We start from the raw sequence: 23,289 nt of genomic DNA, 5'->3' as shown, positions 1-23,289 counted from the left end.
CATGTTGCCTCCATATTTTCTTCTAAATTCGGACTTTGTTGTGTCTTGGCTTAATCTGCCAGACTTCCACTAAACTTTCAGAGCTGGAATCAGAACAGTGCATTTGGCAAAAAGTCAGCCACACATACCACGCAACCACAAACAAGCACTCTGACTGCAGAATCTTTTCAACAATCCACTCCGGTTTCTTGCAGTCAGCAATTCACACAGGTTCATCCATGATCTGAAATAAGCAACACATACATTCATATGCATTTCACATGCACATGGCCTCTGCAGTCAGCTCACAAAGACACAATGTCTGCAGAAAGGTCTTGCAAGTAGCATACACAGGCAGGGCATTCTCCACCCCTTTCATAAGCTCTTGCTGAGTGGCTGTTTCTCCCAGACAACTCCTCCCTTCATGCTGCCTGGCAATGACTCCCCTCCTTTTCTTGCAGTTCTCCAAGTCCTAACTGCAGTGCCATCCATCACTCTCCCAACAGATCCCCAGGCAAAGCAATTGTTTCTTGAAGCTCCCCACCTCCCAACCCCCTCCTCCCAGCTTTTTTTTTTTTTTTTTTTTTCCCCTGACTTGGAACTTGCTCTCAAAAGGACTGTCAGAACAGAATCTCCTTCTGAAACACAATAGTGTAGGCTGGTCCCCAGTACCCTAACTCCCTAATTTGTTTCTACGGATTTTAATTTTGACATAGATGGCTTAAGGAGAAAACAGAAAGGAAGGAAAACGAGAAGAAACCAGAAAGGAAGGAGGGGAGCCCTGGTAGAAATTTCATTTTGGCTGGGACTACTTGGGCAAAAGCAAGGGATTTACAAAGGAAACAGGAGAGCAGAGGCTGAGAGGAAATGGAGCAAGGTGTGAAAATAAGAAGAGAAACAAAGAAAAGAGGAAAAAGTATGGAAGATAAGTTTTAACATTTCTCTGGAGCTTTTTGTTTCTGAAGTGATCACAGAAGGAGGATGCAGATGTTAAGAAAAAGTTAACAGGAGAGGGGACAGGAAAGAAGAGGAAAATCCTCTGATGAGGCTGTATATTTTGAAATATCCTAAAAAGACAAAATAATCATCACAAATATCTGCCACAAGGGAGATTTAAACTTCTAATTTGAAAGTACTTGTGATGCTTAGAGAGGAAAAGCATATTTCAACTTTACTTAAACAGATTATTTGCCCAAATATTCCAGTATTTGAGACACATACTAAAAAAAATTGTATTTTATTTATCTGAAATTCACAGTAAACAGATCATCCTGTATTTATCTGGCAATCATGCCCTCAGGGGGATTCAGGTACGCACTAGAATTTGAGAAATACTGGTAGAAAGTAAGAAAGGCGCCCGGGCATGGTAGCTCACGCCTGCAATCCAAGCACTTTGGAGGCCCAGGTGGGTGGATCACCTGAGGTCGGGAGTTCAAGACCAGCCTGACCAACATGGTGAAACCCCGTTTTTATCTAAAAAAAAAAAGTAAGAAAGGCTGCATTTAGTAACATCACCTGAATCAGAATCACTTGAAGGTGGTTGCCAAGAACATATTCTTGCCCCACCACAGACACACCAAATTCAAATCCTCAGGGAAAGAGCTGAAGAGTCTTCATTTTGTTATACATTGATGATTCTGATGCACTAAAGTTCATAATCACTGATTTCTCCATAATTCCTATGTGGAGCCCTCTCCAAATCTGCAGAGGGTTGAACACTGCATCCCTATATATGCAGCTATCTATATAGCACTAACTTTTTAAAAGTATGGTGGCTCATGCCTGTAATCCCCGCACTTTGGGAGGCCGAGGTGTGCGGATAACCTGAGGTCAGGAGTTCAGGACCAGCCTGGCCAACATGGTGAAACCTCGTCTCTACAAAAAAACAAAAAATAGTGGGGTATGGTGGCTCCCAAGTAGCGGGTACCTGTAATCCCAGCTACTTGGTAGGCTGAGGCAGAAGAACTTCTTGAACCCTACAGGCGGAGGTTGCAATGAGTTGAGACCATGCCGTGGCACTCCAGCCTGGGCAACAAGAGTAAAATTCTATCTTAAAAAATAATAGGTGGCTCACGCCTGTAATCCCAGCACTTTGGGAGGCCGAGGCGGATGGATCACGAGGTCAAGAGATCAAGACCATCCTGGTCAACATGGTGAAACCCCGACTCTAATAAAAATACAAAAAATTGGCCGGGCGCGGTGGCTCAAGCCTGTAATCCCAGCACTTTGGGAGGCCGAGGCGGGTGGATCACGAGGTCGAGAGATCGAGACCAACCTGGTCAACATGGTGAAACCCTGTCTCTACTAAAATACAAAAAATTAGCTGGGCATGGTGGCGCATGCCTGTAATCCCAGCTACTCAGGAGGCTGAGGCAGGAGAATTGCCTGAACCCAGGAGGCGGAGGTTGCGGTGAGCCGAGATCGCGCCATTGCACTCCAGCCTGGGTAACAAGAGCGAAACTCCGTCTCAAAAAAAAAAAAAAAAAATACAAAAAATTAGCTGGGCATGGTGGCGCGTACCTGTAATCCCAGCTACTCAGGAGGCTGAGGCAGGAGAATTGCCTGAACCCAGCAGGCGGAGGTTGCGGTGAGCCGAGATCGCGCCATTGCACTCCAGCCTGGGTAACAAGAGCGAAACTCCGTCTCAAAAAAAAATAAAATAAAATAAAATAATAATAATTATTATTATTTATTAATCAATACAAGTCAATGGAAAACGTAATAAAAACACAACTTACAAAATTTGTGGGATGCAGTAAAAGCAGCGTTTAGATGCAAAATATAGCACTGAATGCATATATTAGAAAAAAAGAGGCTAGGCATGGTGACTCACACCTGTAAGCCCAACACTGGGAGGCTGAGGCAAGAAGTTCAAGACCAGCCTGATCAACATAGTGAAACCTTATGTCTAATAAAAATACAAAATTAGCCCTGGAGTGCTGGCCCATGCCTGTAATCCCACCTACTTGGAAGACTGAGGCAGGAGAATGCCTTGAACCTGGGAGGAGGAGATTGCAGTGAACCGAGATGACACCACTGCACACCAGCCTGGGTGGCAGAGAGAGACTTTGTCTCCCAAAGAAAAAAGAAAAAAAGAAAAACATCTAAAAGTTGCTGAATCCCTGCACTTTGGGAGACCAAGAGGGGCAGATCGCTTCAGCCCAGGAGTTCAAGATCAGCCTGGGCAACATAGTAAAACCTTGTCCCTACAAAATATACAAAAATTAGCTGGTATGATGGTTTGAACCTATAGTCCCAGCTACTCGAGGCTAAGGTGGGAGGATCACTTGAGCCTGGCGAGGGTGAGGCTTCAGTGAGCTGTGATCACGCCACTGCACTCCTGGGGCAACAGAGGAAGACCCTGTCTCAAAAAAAAAAAAAAAATCTACAGATAAATAATTGAATCTAGGTTTCTGCCTTAGGAAGATAGAAAAGAGCAAATTAAATTTAATATACACAGAAAAAAACAGCATAGAAATCATGAAATTGTAAACAGGAATGAAGAAAACCAACAAGAACCAAAAGCTAGTTCTTTGAAATAAATAAGCCTGGCTAATTAATAAAAAAATTAAAGCGAGATGAGACAAATTAGTAATATCAGAAATGAAAGAGCATGGCTGGGCACCATGGCTCATGCCTGTATTCCCAACACTTTGGGAGGAAGAGGCTGGTGGATCTCCTGAGCTCAGGAGTTCAAGACCAGCCTTGGCAACATGGCAATAACCCACCTCTACAAAAAAAAAAAAAAAGGCTGAGCCAGGCACGGTGGCTCACGCCTATAATCCCAGTACTTTGGGAGGCTGAGGCGGGCAGGTAACTTGAGGTTAGGAGTTTGAGACCAGCCTGACCAATATGGTGAAACCACATCTTTAAAAAAAAAAAAAAAAAAAAAAAAAGCTGAGTCACTTGAGCCTGGGAGGCGAGGGATGCAGTGAGCCAAGATAGAACCACTGCACTCCACCCTGGGTGACCCAGTGAGACTCCACCTCCAAAAAAAAAAAAAAAAAGAAAGAAAAAAGAAAAGACAGCTAGGCAAGGTGGCTCAAGTCTGTAATGTAATCCCAGCACTATGGGAGGCCAAAGTGGGCAGATCACTTGAGATCAGGAGTTCCAGACCACCCTAGCCAACATGGTGAAACCCTGTCTCTACTGAAAATACAAAAATTAGCCGGCTGGATGATGCACACCAGTAATCTCAGCTACTTGGGAGGCTGAGGCAGGAGAATCAGGAATCACTGGAGCCAGAAGGTGGAGGTTGCAGTGAGCCGAGATCACACCATTGCGCTCCAGCCTGGGCAATAAGAGCAGACCTCTGTCTCAAAAACAACAACAATAACAAACTGAAAGTTCTAGCTAGTGCAACAAGACATGAAAAGGAAATAAAATGTGTACAGACTGAGAAGGAAGAAATAACTGTCTTTGTTTGCAGATGACATGATGGCCTATATAAAAAATCTGAAATTATTTACAAAAAAGCTCCTGAAACTAACAAGCAATTACAGCACCATTGCAGGATAAAAGGTTTACATACAAAATTAATTGCTTTCCTATATATCAGTGATGAGCAAGTAGAATTTGAAATAAGAAACACAGGCCGGGTGCAGTGGCTCACACCTGTAATCCTGGCACTTTGGGAGGCAGAGCAGATTGCCTGAGCTCAGGAGTTCAAGACTAGCCTAGACAACTTGTTGAAACCCTGTCCCTAAAATACATACAAAGAAATTAGCCGGGCATGGTGGTGTGCACCTGTAGTCCCAGTTACTTGGGAGAGCAAGGCAAGAGAATAACCTGAACCTGGGAGACTTGAACCCAGGAAGCTGAAGTGAGCCAAGTTCATGCTACTACACTCCAGCCTGGGCGAAAGAGTGAGACTGTCTCAACAACAACAACAAAAGTACTGGAACAACTGGACATTTACATGAAAAAAATAATAATCTAGAAAATAGACACAAACCTTATACACTTCACAAAAATTTACTCAAAGTGGATCACAAATCTGTATGCAAAATGCAAAAGATACCACTCCTGTTAAGATAACATATAAGTAAATTTAGGCCGAAGGTGGTAGTTCACGCCTGCAATCCTAACACTTTGGGAGGCCAAGGCTGGTGGATCACTTGAGCTCAGGAGTTCGAGTTTTTATTTTAATTTATTTTTTATTTATTAATTTTATTTTATTTGAATTTTATTAAAAATAAAAAATTAGCCAGGTCGAGGTTGCACCACTGCACTCCAGACTGGGCGGCAGAGTAAGACTCGGTCTTAAACAAACAAAACACCAAAATTACAAACATCTACTTTGCTAAAGAGAATGTCAAGAGACTGAGAAAACAAGCCAGACTCGGAACAAATATTTGCAAAAGACGCTTCTGGAAAAAGGCATATTATTCAAAGTAATACAGGAACTTTTAAAAACAACAATTTTTAAAAAAACCTAAATTTTTTAAATGGGCAAACTATTTGAACAGAAACCACATCAAAGATATACAGATGGCAAATGGGCATATAAAAAGGTGCTGCACATTATATGTCACTGGGGACACAAAAAACATAAGGCCGGGTGAGGTGGCTCACACTTGTAATCCCAGCATTTTGGTAGGCTGAGGTGGGCAGATCACGAGGTCAAGAGATCAAGACCATCCTGGCCAACATGGTGAAATCCCATCTCTACTAAAAATACAAAAATTAGCTGGGTGTGGTGGTGCATGCCTGTAGTCCCAGCTACTCTGGAGGCTGACGCAGGATAATCACTTGAACCTGGGAGGCGGAGTTTGCAGTAAGCCGAGATCACGCCACTGCATCCAGCCTGGGCAACAGAGAGAGACTCTGTCTCAAAAATAAATAAATAAATAAAATAAAACATAAGATACCATTATGCCCCTATTAGATTGGTCAAAATTCAGAACACAGACACCATCAAATGCTGGGGAGGCTGTGAAGCAACAGACATTCATTGCTAGTGGAACATAAAATGGGACAGCCACTTTGGAAGGCAGATTGGTGATTTCTTACAAAACTAAACGTACTTTTACCATAAGATCCAGCAATCATACCACTTGGTATTCATCCACAGGAGATGACACTTATTGCCCACACAAAAACCTGTACACGAATGTTTACAGCAGCTTTGTTCATAATTGCCAGAACTTGTGGACAATCAAGATGTCTTTCAGTAGATGAAGGGATAAACTGTGGCATATTCAGACAATGGGAATTCAGCAATAAAAAGAAATGACCTGTCAGGCTTCCAAAAGACATGGAGGAACTTTAAGAGCATATTACTAAATGAAAGAAGTCAATCTGAAAAGTCTACATGCTGTAGGATTCCAACCAACGATATGACATTCTGGAAAAAGACAGAACTATGGAGATGTAAGAAGATCAGTAGTTGCCAGCAGTCTGTGGGGAGAGAGGGCTAAAGAACCAAAGCAGAAAGAATTTTAGGGCCCTGAAACTATTCTGTTTGATTCTACAACAGTGAATACCCATCATTAGGCATTTGTCCAAACCCACAGAATGTACAAAACCAAGTGTGAACCATCATGTAAACTGTGGACTCTGAGTGATGATGTGTCAATGTAGGTTCATCAGTTATAACGAATGTACCATGCTGGGTCAGGGATGCTGATGCTAGAGGGAATGAGTGTGAAGGTGAGGAATGCCTGGGAACTCTCCTTGCCAATCAATTTTGCTGTGAACCTAAAACTTCTTTAAAAATCAAGTCTATGTAAAAGGAAAAACGGATTTAAGATGTGGCATACTCCTCTAGCCAGCCAAGAATGACTTAGGGTAGAGTAGGCGTTAGTGGTGAAACACAAGAACACCTCAGCCACTCAGATTCAGAGCTTTTGATCTCCACTCTTCCTAACACCCTAAAGCTCTTGCCTTCCACCATCTTTTTTTTTTCCCCCGGAGACAGGTATCACTCTATGGCCCAGGCTGCCATGCGGTGGTGTGATCTCAGCTCACTGCAGCCTTGACCTCCGAGCTCTCAGCTGATCTTCTCACCTCAGCTTCCCGAGTAGCTGGGACTACAGGCACGTGACACGACATCTAGCTAATTTTTGTATTTTTTTTGTAGAGACAGGGTTTTCCCATGTTGCCCAGGCTGATTTCAAACCCCCAGGCTTAAGAGATTCACCCTCCTCTGCCTCCCAAAGTGCTAGAATTACAGGCATGAGTCACCACGCCCGGCCTTTCTCCACCATCTTAACCAGCTAGTATTATTACTGATGGAAATGGGTTTGACCATTTGCTTCTTTATATTCTGGCGAAATAAAAAAATAAAAATCGCTTGTTTCTCTTTCCCACCAAATTCTTGACTCTTGACTGATTCATCTTTTGAAAATATCAGTACTTGAAGGGCGCAGTAGCTCACGCCTGTAATCCCAGCACTTTGGGAGGCCGAGGTGGTCGGATCACGAGGTCAAGACATCGAGACCATCCTGGTCAACATGGTGAAACCCCCGTCTCTACTGAAAAATACAAAAATTAGCTGGGCATGGTGGCGCGCGCCTGTAGTCCCAGCTACTCGGGAGACTGAGGCGGGAGCATTGCTTGAACCCAGGAGGCGGAGGTTGCAGTGAGCGGAGCTCGCGCCACTGCACTCCAGCCAGGCGCCTGGCGACAGAGCAAGACTCTGTCTCAAAAAAAGAAAAAAAGAAAAAGAAAAGGAAAGAAAATATCAGTACTTGCTGGGCGCGGTGGCTCAAGCCTGTAATCCCAGCACTTTGGGAGGCCGAGGCGGGTGGATCACGAGGTTAAGAGATCGAGACCATCCTGGTCAACATGGTGAAACCCCGTCTCTACTAAAAATAATTATTTGGGCATGGTGGCACGTGCCTGTAATCCCAGCTACTCAGGAGGCTGAGGCAGGAGAATTGCCTGAACCCAGGTTGCGGTGGGCCGAGATCGCGCCATTGCACTCCAGCATGGGTAACAAGAGCGAAACTCCGTCTCAAAAAAAGAAAAAAGAAAATATCACTACTTAACGCAGTGCCTGGCGTTGAGAAGGAAACCGACTATAAATGAAGTACAGGTTTTAATCATTAGGAGCCTTTCATCCTGTCAGGCATAGTTCAATATTCTTGTTACATGAACTACATTAGCAGTCAATTGGAAGCAGAAGCAACTCGGTGGCAAGGCTCTGGAGGTTATTTGTTGCCCTCTTGTGTCCAGTTTTAGAAACTACAGGCTCTTCCCTCCACATTCAAGAATTCTGATTCCTTTAACTTTGTGTGTTTTTAAATTTATGTATTCTAAGAAATAGGCAGTTTCTCTACACTCTCACACAGAACACTTTTGACTCTAGATGTGCGAGTTTTTTCCCCACACTGACCGAAACACCAGCTGGGTGTCCTCCTACAATCCAACTCAATACTGACACTACCTGCAGTCAATGTCAGGTCCCACAAGTTTAGAGTTCAGTCCCTCAAGACTGCTCCCACCCAGATGCTAGTTGAAAGTCCTAGTACTGGCGGGACGCTGTGGCTCATGCCTTTAATCCCAGCAATTTGGGAGGCTGAGGTGGGTGGATCACCTGAGGTCATGAGTTCGAGACCAGCCTGACCAACATGGTGAAACCCCCTCTCTACTAAAAATACGGAAACAAAATTAACTGGGCGAGGTGGCGGGCACCTGTGATCCCAGCTACTAGAGAGGCTGAGGCAGGAGAATGGCTTGAACCACGGAGACGGAGATCGTAGTGAGCCGAGATCGCGCCACTGCACTCCAGCCTGAGCGACAAGAGAGAAACTCCGTCTCAAAAAAAAAAAAAAAAAGAAAAGTCCCAGTACTTCTGACTGACCAGCTATAAACTGGGGCTTCCCATGACCTTCTCGAGTTCCATTATTTGCTAGAATGGCTCACAGAATTCAGGTAAATATATTACTTACCAGTTGACTATGGAAGATGAACAGCCAGATAAAGAGGTCTGGAAGAGTCCTGAGCGCAGGGCCTTCTATCCCGGAGTTGGAGTGCACCACCTCCCAGCAGATGGAAGCAGCTCACGAATCCATTAACCTAGAAGCTCATCAAGACCCACTAAAGGGTTTTTACAGAGCTTTATTTCCACTCCCTTCTCCCACCCGCTTCCCGAAGATCAGTGGGTGGGGCAGATAGTTCCGGCCCTCAGATCCCGGTGTCTTTAGGAGAACAGTTTTATCCCGAGCTATCCGGGAGCCACACCTTTTCTCGCTCATTAGCATAGCACAAGCTCAGGAGGGACCTGATGGTTATGCAAGAGCAGAGGCTTGTGGTGAATAACAAAAGACACTCTTTTTTTTTTAATTGTTTTTGTTTTTGAGAAGGAATTTCTGAGTTTCGCTCTGTCGCCAGGCTGGAGTGCAGTGGCGTGATCTTGGCTCACTGCAACCTCCGCCTCCCGGGTTCAACCAATTCTTCTGCCTCAGCCAACCGAGTAGCTGGGATTACAGGCATGTACCACGCCCGGGTAGTTTTTGTATTTTTAGTAGAGACCGGGTTTCACCATATTGGGCAGGCTGGTCTCAAAATTCCTGACTTTGTGATCCGCCCGCCTGGGCCTCGCAAAGTGCTGGGTTTAGAGGTGCGAGCCACCGCGCCTGGCCGCAACAAAAGACACTCATCACTAGGGAAATTTCAAGGATTTCTTATTTTCTTATTTATTCAGAGATGAAGTCTCTCGGCCGGGCACGGTGGCTCACGCCTATAATCCCAGCACTTTGGGAGGCCGAGACGGGCAGATCACGAGGTCAGGAGATCGAGACCATGCTGGCCAACATGGTGAAACCCCGTCTCTACTAAAAATACAAAAATTAGCTGGGCATGGTGGCGTGCTCCTGTAGTCCCAGCTACTCGGGAGGCTGACAGGAAAATCGCTTGGCCGCGGACAGGGAAGGTTGTAGTGTGCCGAGTCGCGCCACTGCACTCCAGCCTGGCGCCTGGCGATGGAGCAAGACTCTGTCTCAACAAAAATTAGCCAGGCGTGATGGGATGGACCTATAGTCCCAGCTACTCGGGGGGCTGAGGTGGGAAGATCACTGGAACCCGAGGTTATGCCACTGCACTGCAGCCTGGGTGACAAAGTGAGACCCTGTCTCAAAAAAAAAGACTAACCCTAAGAAAGAACAGCTCTGACCCCAGGAACAAAGGGCTTGTATATAATACACAGTGCTGCGTTGTAAGTTTGTTTCCTTTAGATGGATCCTTTAGATCTAGCACACACAAGTTTTTAGAAGACCTTTCCATAATAGATGCAGTTCAAAGTCACACATTAAAATCTGCCCGAATTAGCATTTTGCTGGGAATGAGAGTCCCTGACTGTCTTGGAAAGATCTCTAGTGACCCTTTTCATCTTATCTGAATGAGGGCAGTGCCCTCTGCAGTCCAATAACTTCAATGCCTGAACCCAGACAGTATAGCCCTGTTACAGGAAAGGTGGCCCCATCCAGACCCCCAGAGAGGGTTCCTGGATCTCTCGCAAGAAATAATTTAGGGTGAGTCCACAGTTTAAAGCAAAAGCGAGTTTATTAAGAAAGTAGAGGAGGGCCGGGCGCGGTGGCTCACCCCTGTAATCCCAGCACTTTGGGAGGCCGAGGCAGGTGGATCACGAGGTCAAGAGATCGAGACCATCCTGGTCAACATGGTGAAACCCCCGTCTCTACTAAACATACAAAAAATTAGCTGGGCATGGTGGTACGTGCCTGTAATCCCAGCTACTCAGGAGGCTGGGGCAGGAGAATTGCCTGAATCCAGGTTGCGGTGAGCCGAGATCGCGCCATTGCACTCCAGCCTGGGTAACAAGAGCGAACTCTGTCTCAAAAAAAAGAAAATAGAGGAACAAAAGAATGGCTATTCCATAGACAGAGCAGCCTCGAGGGTTGCTGTTGCCCATTTTTATGATTATTTCTTGATGATAAGCTAAACAAGGGCTGGCTTCCCCCTTTTTAGACATATAGGATAACTTCCCGATGTTGCTATGGCGTTCGCAAACTGTCATGGCCCCGGTGGGAGTGTAGCAGTGAGGTCGATCAGAGGTCACTCTGGCGTCCATTTTGGTTTTGGTGGGTTTTGGCCGGCTTCTTTACGGCAGCCTGTTTTATCAGCAAGGTCTTTATGACCCGACCCGTATTTTGTGTTGACCTCCTATTTCCCGGGATGAGTCCTGTGACTTATAATGCCTTAACCATCTGGGAATTTAGATCAGTCGTTGGGAATGTAGACCAGTAGGTCTCAGCCTCACTTACCTAGCTCCTGTTCAAGACGCAGTTGCTCTGGTTCACACACCTGACAGCAGGCCGACTCACAGGCGGCACTCAGGCCTCACCTCATCTTTTGTTAGCTGCTGTGAGAAGAAATCTTTTTCTTGGTGTTTAAATATGAAAACAAGACCTTGTTGTTCACGGTCTAAAGCAGAATACGTAGTAGATGTGAGGCCAGGCACCACCTGGGCTGCGTGAAGAAGGCATGGATTTGCTGTGCTATCATTTGTCCAACAAGCTGCTCGAGTTCTTGGATGGAATCATTACTCAGTTGCTGCATAGTCTGAAGCAAAAGGAAGGCTTTAACTTTTCCAACTCTCGGAATCTGCTGCACATTGCAAAAAAAGGAGTGGGCCAGGCATGGTGGCTCAGGCCTGTAATCCCAGCACTATGGGAGGCCCAGGTGGGAGGATTATGTGAGATCAGGTGTTCAAGACCAGCCGGGCCAAAATGGTGAAACCCCATCTCTACTAAAAATACAAAAATTATTGGAAGTGATGTTGGGAAAATAAAATATATTTTAAAAATCATTTTAAAATACACAAATTAGTCAGGCATGCTGGCAGGTGCCTGTAATCCCAGCTACTCAGGAGGCTGAGGCAGGAAAATTGCTTGAACCCAGGAGTTGGAGGTTGCAGTGAGCCAAGATCATGTCATCACTGCACTCCAGCCTGGATGACAAAGTGAGACTCCGTCTCAAAACAAAAATAAAAACAAAGAATGAGTGGCTCAGAGAACAGGGTACCTTTCTTCCTGAGGAAGGATTTTTCCAGAGCTCTTTGGTTTGCTCTTGAACTCATTGGCTGGTGAGGCAAGAGGATGCTTCCATCTGGCTGGCCATCCCAAGGTCCAGTACCGTGTATGGCTGGAAAGTACCGCTCACTCATATGAGTTCTTTCAACTACTACGCCTAGAAGATTACCAGAATTCCTAACCTGACCAAGCCTCTTTATGTAGCTATTTTCTGGCCACCATATCAGCTTCAGTGACATAAAGAATGCAGAACCGGCCGGGCGCGGTGGCTCACTCCTATTATCCCAGCACGTTGGGAGGCTGAGGCTGGTGGATCACGAGGTCAAGAGATTGAGACCATCCTGGTCAACAAGGTGAAACCCCGTCTCTACTAAAAATACAAAAATTAGCTGGGCATGGTGGTGCGCGCCTGTAGTCCCAGCTACTCAGGAGGCTGAGGCAGAAGAATTGCTTGAACCCAGAAGGTGGAGGTTGTGGTGAGCCGAGATCGCGCCATTGCACTCCAGTCTGGGTAACAAGAGCAAAACTCCATCTCAAAAAAAAAAAAAAAAAAAAAAAAAGCAGAATCTGCTAAATAGGTAAAAATCTGGTGTCAGGCCATCCTGAAAAATGAGATTAATTTTCCTTTGCATCCCCTACACCAGCTGGGACCCATGCCATTTCTCAGTGGCCACAATGATAGAAATGAAAGACAGAACTTGAACGGTCTCTCCTGCACACAGCCCCACATTCCAGAACTTAGGGCCTCTGGCAGGATCCCATCTGCAGAGTGTTCTTTCAGAGACAGAAATTATTTGCCAATGTCTTAGAAATAAGAAAGATCACCTGGGTGTGGTGGCTCATGCTTGTAATCCCCGCACTTTGGGAGGCTGAGGTGTAAGGATCACTTTAGTCCAAGAATTCGAGACTAGCCTGAGCAACATAGCAAGACCCTGTCTCTATTTTTAAATTTAAAAAAAGAAGAGAAATAAGAAAGACCTCTGAGCCTTTTTTTTTTTTTTTTTAGTAGAGACCAGTTTTCACCATGTTGGCTAGGATGGTCTCGATTTCTTGACCTTGTGATCCACCCACCTTGGCCTCCTAAAGTGCTGGGATTACAGGCGTGAGCCACCGCGCCCGGCCTGACTTCTGAGCTTTTGAAGAAGTGCAAGTAATTTGGTATGGCTAAAAAACAAGGGGCAAGGCTGGGGGCATTGGTTTATGCCTGTAATCCCAGCACTTCGGGAGGCTAAGGTGAGCTGATTGCTTGAGTTCAAGAGTTTGAGACCAGCCTGGGAAACATTGCAAGACCCTGTCTCTACAATAATAATAATAATAAATTAGCCAGGCATGGTGGTGCATTCCTATATCCCAGTTACTTGGGAGATTGGGATGGGGGGATCACCTGAGCCCAGGAGGTGAAGGTTTCAGTAAGCCAAGATTGTGCCACCACACTCCAGCTTGGGTAACAGAGTGAGACCCTGTCTCAAAAAAAGAAAACAAAGGGTGGGGGGCAGCCTGGCCAACATAGTGAAATCCCATCTCTACTAAAAATACAAAAATTATGGGCCGGGCACGATGATTCACGCCTGTAATCCCAGCACTTTGGGAGGCCTAGGTGGGTAGATCACGAGGTCAAGAGATCGAGACCATCCTGGTCAACATGGTGAAACCCCGTCTCTACTAAATATACAAAAAAAATTAGCTGGGCATGGTGGCACGTGCCTGTAGTCCCAGCTACTCAGGAGGCTGAGGCAGGAGAATTGCCTGAACCCAGGAGGCGGAGGATGCGGTGAGCCAAGATTGTGTCATTGCACTCCAGCTTGGGTAACAAGAGCGAAACTCCGTCTCAAAAAAAAAAAAAAAAAAAAAAAATTAGCCAGGTGTAGTGGCACACACCTGTAGTCCCACCTACTTGGGAGGCTAAGGTGGGAGAATCATCTGAACCCAGAAGGCAGAGGTTGCAGTGAGCTAAGACCACACCATTGCACTCTAGCCTGGGTGAAACAGTGAGACTCTGACTCAAAAAAAAAAAAGTGGGGGAGGGTGGCAAAGATTCTGGGGTGGGTGGATTGGCCCACACGTGATGCAACATTTATGCAAATTTTATGAATAGCTGTGCATGTCATGCTAAGGAGTTTCATCTATATCCTAAGGATGATAAGGTGTCTTTATAGTTTTTAAACCAGGGAATGACTTAATCAGATAAATTCTAAAGAGATGACTCTGGCTGCTTTGTATCGTAAAGATGGGGAAGCACAGATGGGAACTGGGGGGTCACTTAGGACTCTGTTAGAGCAATGACTGAACAGAGCTGAAGCCATGTGGAAAGAACAGAGGATGGATGGATTTGAAAGATATTAACTAGGTAGGCTCCATGGGATTTTAGTGATAAAGGGTGTGGTGTGTGTGATAAAGGGTGTGGTATGTTTGCTGCAACTCAAGTGAGGCAAAGAGAGAAACTGAGGGAAAGGAGGACCATTCACCCATATTTCAACTGTGTAACTTAGTAGATCATGGCCCCAGTTTAGCTGAGGGTGGGGGTGCACTGTGCAGGAAGATGACAATTCTGTCTCAGACATGTCTAGCTGTTAGGATTTAGCGTGCTCAACATTTTTCCACACTTTTTTCTTGTGCTTTTCCTGTGTTACAGGTGGCAGAAAACAAAAAACTACATATTCAAGACTCTCCTACAGCTAGAGTTTGAATGTGATTTAGGTTCCAGCGACCATATATGCTAGAATGAGGCTTGAATTAAAAACCAAGCTCAGAGAGGAGAGCAGCAAGGAGTGAGCATGTGATTCCTTGGTGTGGACTATAGCACAGCCCGGGTGGTTCTCATGCCCCAGTGGTGGTATCCCAATTTTGGAAGGTGGCCCCTAGATTGTGGAGAAGCAATAGAGTCCCTTGGTAGTCACTCTTGGAGGCTCCAACTGGAGTGTTTCTTTAGCATTTCCCCTTTCTGAGTCTGCTCTCTGTAATTAAAGCTGTCTGACTCAAGGTGCCTATGGGATATCCAAGCAATGATGTGCTATTGCATATTCAGACTTAGAGCTCAGGACATAGATACGTGAAAATAAATATAATTTAAAAGCTGTTGGGCTGTGTGCAGTGGCTCACACCTGTAATCCCAGCACTTTGGAAGGCCAAGGTGGGCAGACTACTTAAGGCCGGTAGTTTGAGACTAGCCTGACCAACATGGTGAAACCCTGTTTCTATTAAAAATGCAAAAATTAGCCAGGCGTGGTGGTGCAGGCTGGTAGTCCTGGCTACTCAGGAGGCTGAGGCAGGAGAATTGCTTGAACCCAGGAGGCAGAGGTTGCAGTGAGCCAAGATCATGCCACTGCACTCCAGCCTGGGCAACGGAGAGAGACTCTGTCTCAAAAAAAAAAAAAAAAAAGGCTGTTGGGTGCCAAGCTCAGTGGCTCACTCCTGTAATCCTACTACTTTGGGAGGCCACAGCAGTGGGGTGACTCAAGCTCAGGAGTTCGAGACCAGTCCAAGCAACATGGCGAAAACCTGTCTTTATAAAAAGTACAGAAAATTAGCTGGGTGTGGTGGCATGCACTTGTAATCCCAGCTACTGGGAGAGCTGAGGTGGGAGGATTACTTGAGCCCAGGAGGTCAACACTGTAATGAGCCAAGATCATGCTGCTGTACTCCAGCCTGGGTGACAAAGTGAGGCCCTGTCTCAAAAAGAAAAAAAAAAAGCCCAGGTGCGGTGGCTCACACCTGCAATCCCAGCACTTTGGGAGGTCGAGGTGTGCAGATCATGAGGTCAGAGTTTGAGACCAGCTTGGTCAACATGGCGAAAACCCATCTCTACTAAAAATACAAAAATTAGCCAGGCATGGTAGCGGGTGCCTGTTACCCAGCTACTTGAACCCGGGAGGTTGAGTTTGCGGTGAGCCGAGATCACACCATTGCACATCAGCCTGGGCAACAGAGGGAGAGCTCTGTCTCAAAAAAAAAAAAAAAATGCTGTTGGAACCTCTCAAAACATTTAAACCTTGACAGAGATGAGACTGCTATGAGTTACATATGGCTATAACATGTTTCTCAGATTATAGATTAACTCGTTCTCTCATTTTTCTTGTCCTGTACAATGACTAGAGAAAATTAAACAACAGAGACAAAAACTCCTGCCTTCTTAATTAATGATCTTTGTTACAGATTAACTTTCCCTTTGTTGTTCTGCCTTGCTTAAACCGGATGACTGAAAATCCGTGACTATTACACCTCTGAAAAACAACAACGCAGCAAAAAACCCCAAGGAAACAACAACATGTCCCTCCCAAAAAGAAACGCTTTTATAGCCAATCCGATTGTGATAAGTATGTGCCGAACTTGTATGAAAAAGTGGTAATCCTGCTAAAAGCTCCTCTGTCTCTGCCTGTGTAAATGGAACCTTAACTTCACAAGGCTGACTTCCTTGTTTTGCAGGTGATGTTTCCAGACGTGCCATCATCACACTTTGCACTTGAATAAACTGTTTTGAAATTAGATCCTGACCCTTTTGATTATTTTAGGTTGACAGATACAGGTTAAACTGAAATATAGATCTGGGAGAATGAACCAGTAGATGGTAAAGGAAGACTTGGGAGTGGGTGAAGGAGAGGGAGAAAGTACAGTAAAAAGAGAGGTGGCCGGGCCAGAACCTTAAAAACCACCACTTAACAGTAAATAGAAGAAGAAAAAGGAAATGTTAAAGAACACTAGAGGGTGTTAAGAGGAAAAAAAGGACTGTGATATCACAGATGGCAAGAGGAGGGGACATTTCAAAAAGCAGGGACTGATCAGCAGTGGCTAATGCTTCAGAAAATAAGAAAATAAGACTGAAATGTGTCTGTGTCCTTCAGCAACAAAGAGGTTCTCGTGTGATTAGAATTGTGAGAAGAGGGCCGGGTGCGGTGGCTCACGCCTGTAATCCCAGCGCTTTGGGAGACCTAGCGGGGCGGATCACATGAGATCAGCAGTTCGAAACCAGCCTGGCCAACATGGTGACACACTAGTCTCTACTAAAATATCAAAATTAGCTGGGTGTGGTGGCAGTTGCCTGTAATCCCAGCTACTCTGAGGCTGAGGCAGGAGAATTGCTTGAACCCAGGAGGTGGAGATTGCAGTGAGCTGAGATCATGCCATTGTACTCCAGCCTGGGCAACAGAGGGAGACTCCCTCTCAAAAAAAAAATTGTGGCAAGAGCCTGGGTGCAGTGGCTCATGACTGTAATTCCAATACTTTGAAAGGCTGAGTGGGCAGAGGCTTAACTTCAGAGATGCTGTGGAGGACTAAAGACTGCATGTTTGTTTTTTGCCACTCTTCTCAGCAAAAGGTGGACTTTATTTCTCTTTCTCTTAAGTTGGAACTGATCCCGTGGCTTATCTGGACCAACTGAACATGGTGGGAACTTCTGAGACTGAGCCTTAGGAGATGTGATGTTTCTTCACATGCTCTCTCAACCCATGCTTACGCTGTCAGAAGGCCAAATGAGGCCAGGCGTGGTGGCTCACCCCTGTAATCCCAGCACTTTGGGGAGGCTGAGGTGGGTGGATCACCTGAGGTCAGGAGTTTGAGACTAGCCTGGCCAACATGGCAAAACCCTGTCTCTACTAAAACATACAAACATTAGCCAGGCATGGTGGCACACACCTGTAGTCTCAGCTACTTGGCAGGATAAGGTAGGAGAATCACTTGAACCTGGAAGGCAGAGGTTGCAGTGAGCTGAGATTGCACCACTGCACTTCAGCCTGGGCGACAGAAGAAGATTCTGTCTCAAAAAAAAAAGGAAGCTCAAGTGAGTTGGTGGAGACACTACATGTAAGATAACTGATGCTTCTCCCAACAGCCCTATTTGCTATTCCCACTGGCAACTAACACTAACTATTCACTGAGCCATCCCTGCAGCCCAGCTAATGCTATGTAAAGCAGAATTCCTGCCCGATCAAAGCACAAAATCAAGAAATGGAGTCTTACTGTGCCGCCAGGCTAGAGTGCAATTGCGCCATCTCGACTCACTGCAACCTCTGCCTTCTGGCTTCAAGTGATTCTGCTGCCTCAGCCTCCCAAGTAGCAGGAACTACAGGTGCATGCCACCACACCCTGCTAAATTTTTGTATTTTAGTAGAGATTGGGTTTCACCATGCTGGCCAGGATGGTCTCAATCTCCTTACCTGGAGATCCTCCCACCTCGGCCTCCCAAAGTGCTGGGATCACAGGAGTGAACCACTGCGCCAGCTGTTGTTGTTTTTAATCACTAAGTTTTGGTGTATTTTGTTAAATAGCACCATTCAGGGAGTTGAGGAGAAGGCTCTTCAAACGGAAATGTATGTGATTCATGGTAACTCGTCAATAAGGAGTATTTGAAAGACCAGCACTAGCCGGCGCGGTGGCTCACGCCTATAATCCCAGCACTTTGGGAGGCCGAGATGGGTGGATCATGAGGTCAAGAGATCGAGACCATCCTGGTCAACAAGGTGAAACCCCGTCTCTACTAAAAATACGAAAATTAGCTGGGCATGGTGGCGCATGCCTGTAGTCCCAGCTACTCAGGAGGCTGAGGCAGGAGAATTGCTTGAACCCAGAAGGCAGAGGTTGCGGTGAGCCGAGATTGTGTCATTGCACTCCAGCCTGTCCTCCGTCTCAAAAAAAAAAAAAGAAAAGGAAGACCAGCACTGTATTTCTACCTGTCACTGCTCTCAGCACAGCTCTGTCTGTCACTGTATTAGGCTGTTCTTGCATCATTGTAAAGAAATACCTGGTCAGAGGCCAGGCATGATGGCTCACGCCTGTAATCCAGCACTTTGGGAGCTGAGGCAGGCAGATCACCTGAGATCAGGAGTTTGAGACAAGCTTGGCCAATGTAGTGAAGCCTTGTTCCTACGAAAAATACAAAAATTAGCTGGGCGTGGTGGTGGGTGCCTGTAATCCCGGCTACTCAGAAGATTGAGGCTCAAGATTTGCTTGAACCTGGGAGGTGGAGTTTGCAGTGAGCTGAGATTGTACCACTGCACTCCAAGACTGGGTAATTTATAAACAAAAGAGGTGTAAGTGGCTTATGATGCCACAGGCTGTACAAGAAACATAGCAGCATCTGCTTCTGGGGAGACTTCAGGAAGCTTTCACTCATGACGGAAGGCAAAGCAGGAGCAGGCTGTTCACACGGTGAAAGTAGGAGCACAGGGAGGCAGAAATGTACCACACACACCAGGCGAGGTGGGTCACACCTATAATCCCAGCACTTTGGGAGGCCGAGGCAGGTGGATCACGAGGTCAAGAGATTGAGACCATCCTGGTCAACATGGTAAAATCCCGTCTCTACTAAAAATACAAAAATTAGCTGGGCATGGTGGCGTGTGCCTGTAATCCCAGCTACTCAGGAGGCTGAGGCAGGAGAATTGCCTGAACCCAGGAGGCGGAGGTTGCGGTGAGCCGGGATCACGCCATTGCACTCCAGCCTGGGTAACAAGAGTGAAACTCCGTCTCAAAAAAAAAAAAAAAAAAAAATTACCAGATCTCACGAGAAATGATGTGTGTCCCCATGCAAATCTCACATTTGCTTGCATCTTCCAGAATTCCCATGTGTCATGGGAGGGACCCAGGGGGAGTTAACTGTGTCATGGGGGCTGGTCTTTCCCAGGCTATTCTCCTGGTAGTGAATAAGTCTCATGAGATCTAATGGGTTTATTAGGGCTTTCCGCTTTTGCTTTTTCCTCATTCTCTCTTGCTGCTGCCAGGTAAGGAGTGCCTTTCTCCTCCCACCATGACTCTGAGGCTTCCCCAGCCATGTGAAACTGTAAGTTCAATTAAACCTCTTTCTCTTCCCAGTCTTGGATATGTCTTTATTAGCAGCACGAAAACGGAATAATACAGTTAATTGGTACCAATAGAGTGGGGTGTTGCTGAAAAGATACCTGAAAATGTGGAAGCAACTTTGGAACTGGGTAACAGACAAAGATTAGAACGGTTTGAAGGGTTCAAAAGAAGACAGCAAAATGTGGGAGAGTTTTGAACTTCCTAGAGACTTGTTGAATGGCTTTGCCCAAAATGCTCATAGCAATAGAGACAATAAAATCCAGATTGGGCTGGGTGCGGTGGCTTATGCCTGTAATCTCAGTACTTTGGGAGATTGAGGTGGGTGGATCACGAGGTCAAGAGATTGAGACCATCCTGGCCAACATGGTGAAACACGGTGTCTGCTAAAAATGCAAAATTTAGCCGGATGTAGCGGCAGCCTCATGTAGTCCCAGCTGCTTGGAAGGCTGAGGCAGGAGAATCACTTGAACCTAGGAAATGGAGGTTGCAGTGAGCTGAGATTGTGCCACTGTACTTAAGTCTAGCAAAGAGCTAGACTCCATCTCAAAAAAAAAAAAAAAATCCAGCTGGGTGATCTCAGATGAAGATGAAGAACTTGTTGGGAACTGGAGCAAAGGTAACTCTTGTTATGTTTTAGCAAAGAGACTGATGTCATTTTGCCCCTGCCCTAGAGATTTGTGGAAATTTAAACTTGAGAGAGATGATGTAGGGTATCTAGTGGAAGAAATGTCTAAGTAGCAGAGCATTCAAGAGGTGACTTGGGTACTGTCAAAGACATTCAATTTTATAAGGGAAGCAGAGCATAAAAGTTTGGAAAATTTACAGCCTGACTATGAGATAAAAAAGAAAAACCCATTTTCTGGGGAGAAAAATCAAGCCAGCTGTAGAAATTTGCATAAGTAGCAAGGAACCTAATATCAGTCCCCAAGACCATGGGGAAATGTCTCCAGGCCATGTCAGAGAACTTCACAGCAGCCCTTTTCATCACAGGCACAGAGGCCAGAAGGAAAAGTTTTGTGGTCTGGGTCCAGGGACCCTGTGCTGTGTGCTACCTAGGGACTTGGTGCCCTGTGTCTCAGCCACTCCAGCTGTGGCTGAAAGAGGCCAACATACAGCTTGGGCTGTGGCTTCAGAGGTTGGAAGCCCTAAGCCTTGGCAGCTTCCATGTGTTGTTGAGCCTGTGGGTGCATAGAAGTCAAGAACGGAGGGAACCTCTGCCTAGATTTTAGAAGATGTATGAAAATGCCTGGATGCCCAAGTAAAGTTTGCTGCAGAGGCGGAGCCTTCATGGAGAACCTCTGCTAGGGCAGTGCAGAAGGAAAATGTGGGTTTTTGTTGCCTCCACACAGAGTCCCTACTGAGGCACTGCCTAGTGCAGCTGTGGGAAGAAGGCCACCATCCTCCAGACCCCAGAATGGTAGATCCACTGGCAGCTTGCACCGAGAGCCTGGAAAAGCTACAGACACTCAACGCCAGCTGGTGAACGCAGCCAGGAGGGAGAGTGTACCCTGCAAAACCACAGGGATGGAGCTGCCCAAGACCATGGGAACCCACCTCTTGCATCAGTGTGACCTGGATGTGAGACCCGGAGTCAAAGGAGATCATTTTGGAGCTTTAAAATTTGACTGCCACACTGGATTTCAGACTTGCATGGGCCCTGTAACCCCTTTGTCTTGGCCAGTTTCTCCCATTTGGATCAGCTGTATTTACCCAATATCTGTTACTCCCATTGTATCTAGGAAGTAACTAGCTTGCTTCTGATTTTACAGGTTCATAGATGGAAGGGACTTGTCTTAGCTCGGATGAAACTTTGGACTGTGGACTTTGGGGTTAATGCTGAAATGAGTTAAGACTTTGGGGAACTCTTGGGAAGGCATGATTGGTTTTGAAATGGACATGAGATTTGGAGAGGCCAGGAATGGAATGATGCAGTTTGGCTGTATTCCCACCCAAATCTCCAGTTGGGTGAATTCCCACATGTTAAGTGAGGGACCCAAAGGGAGGTAATTGAATCATGGGGACTTGATTCCCTCTTACTCTCCATGTCTCTTCCTTCTCTCCTATCCCTTCTCCAATATCTCTTCTTTTTTCTTTTCCTCTTCTTCCTTTCTTTTCTCTCTGCTTTCCTATGAATGTATTAATTTTCTTTTTTTATTTTTATTTTTTTTAAAGACGGGGTTTCACCATGTTGGTCAGGCTGGTCTTGAACTCCCGACCTCAGGTGATCCAGCTGCCTTGGCCTCCAAAGTGCTTGGATTACAGGCGTGAGCCACCACGCCCAGCCAAATGTATTAATTTTCAAAGAAGATATATAATTTATGCAACATAATCATGCTGTACTTATTTTTTAGCTAGCATAGCCTAACATGTGATAAATGCTCCATAAATATTAGCTATTATTACTAATTTACATTAATATTTAATATATGAGGTAATTTATAGTATTTCATCTTAATATAACTGTATTGATACTATATCATATTATTATATGCTGCTACTGTTTAGATATGGTTTGGCCCCTCCAAATCTCATGTTGAAATTTGACCCCCAATGTTGGAGGTGGGCCTAGTGGGAGGTGCTTGGATCATGGGGTAAGATTCCTCATAAATGGCTTGGTGTTCTCCCCATAGTATCAGTGAGTTCTCATTCCATTAGTTATTGTGAGAGCTGGTTGTTAGAAAGAGCCTGGCTCCTCCTTCCCCTCTCTCTTGCTTCCTTCCTCTCTTGCCATGTGATAGCTGCACACACCAGCTCCCCTTCCCCTTCACCCATGAGTGAAAGAAGCCTGAGTCCCTCGCCAGAAACAGATGCTGGCACCAGGCTTCTTGCACAGCCTGCAGAATCATGAGCCAAATAAACCTCTTTTCTTTATAAATTACCCAGTCTTGGGTACTCCTTTACAGCAACACAAATGGACTAGGATATATACTATATATAGTTACAAATATATAAATATTAAATTTATATAATAGATTAAAAAATCCTATATTATAGTTATACAACATATTAGTTATCTATCTAGTTTAACAGCTTAAAACAAAAAACATTTATTTTCCCAACGTTTCTGTTGATTAGGATGGCTTAGCTGGGTACCTCTGGCTCAGAGTATCTCACAAGGCTGTCATTGAGGTGTTAGCTGGTGCTGTCATCATCTCAGAGTCCAGCTGAGAGAAGATCCACTTCCAAGTTCATGCACGTGGCTCTTGGCAGGTCCCGGGGTGCTGGCTGCTGGCTACAGACATCAGTGCCTTGCCGCATAGGCATCTCAATAGAGCAGCTCACAGCATGGCAGCTGGCTTTGTTCAGAGCAAATAAGAAAGCAGGCTGGGCGTGGTGGCTCACACCTGAAATCCCAGCACTTTGGGAGGCTGAGCCAGGTGGATCAGGAGGTTAGGACATTGAAACCATACTGACTAACAGGGTGAAACCCCATCTCTACTAAAAATACAAAATTAGCTGGGTGTGGTGGTGTGTATCTGTAATCCCAGCTACTTCAGAGGCTGAGGCAGGAGAATCGTTTGAACCA

The 23,289-nt window shown here is 45.7% G+C and overlaps 1 protein-coding gene and 1 pseudogene across 8 annotated transcripts in view; both read right to left on the bottom strand.

Annotated features, from left to right (window-relative positions):
- The window catches only part of RIMKLB (ribosomal modification protein rimK like family member B), a 103,292-nt gene extending 94,158 nt beyond the window's left edge, over nt 1-9,134 (bottom strand). For 4 of the 8 annotated variants that reach the window (XM_078338745.1, XM_078338750.1, XM_078338754.1 and 1 more), the window contains exon 1: nt 8,874-9,110. The gene's annotated coding sequence lies outside the window, so the exon portion shown is untranslated. Of the gene's footprint in view, nt 1-128; nt 224-8,873 lie in introns of all 8 variants that reach the window. The other 4 variants (XM_078338751.1, XM_054238119.2, XM_054238120.2 and 1 more) reach the window with 2 other exon arrangements.
- A 2,076-nt stretch (nt 9,135-11,210) lies between these two features.
- LOC100388585 (Fanconi anemia core complex-associated protein 24-like) lies at nt 11,211-18,689 on the bottom strand (annotated as a pseudogene).
- Between the last annotated feature and the right edge of the window lie 4,600 nt (nt 18,690-23,289).

Source organism: Callithrix jacchus, chromosome 9 (assembly GCF_049354715.1).
Source record: "Callithrix jacchus isolate 240 chromosome 9, calJac240_pri, whole genome shotgun sequence".
NCBI classification, from domain to species: Eukaryota; Metazoa; Chordata; class Mammalia; order Primates; family Cebidae; genus Callithrix; species Callithrix jacchus.
The sequence above is the reverse complement of the archived record's forward strand: the minus strand, read 5'-3'. Positions and strand labels throughout refer to the sequence as shown.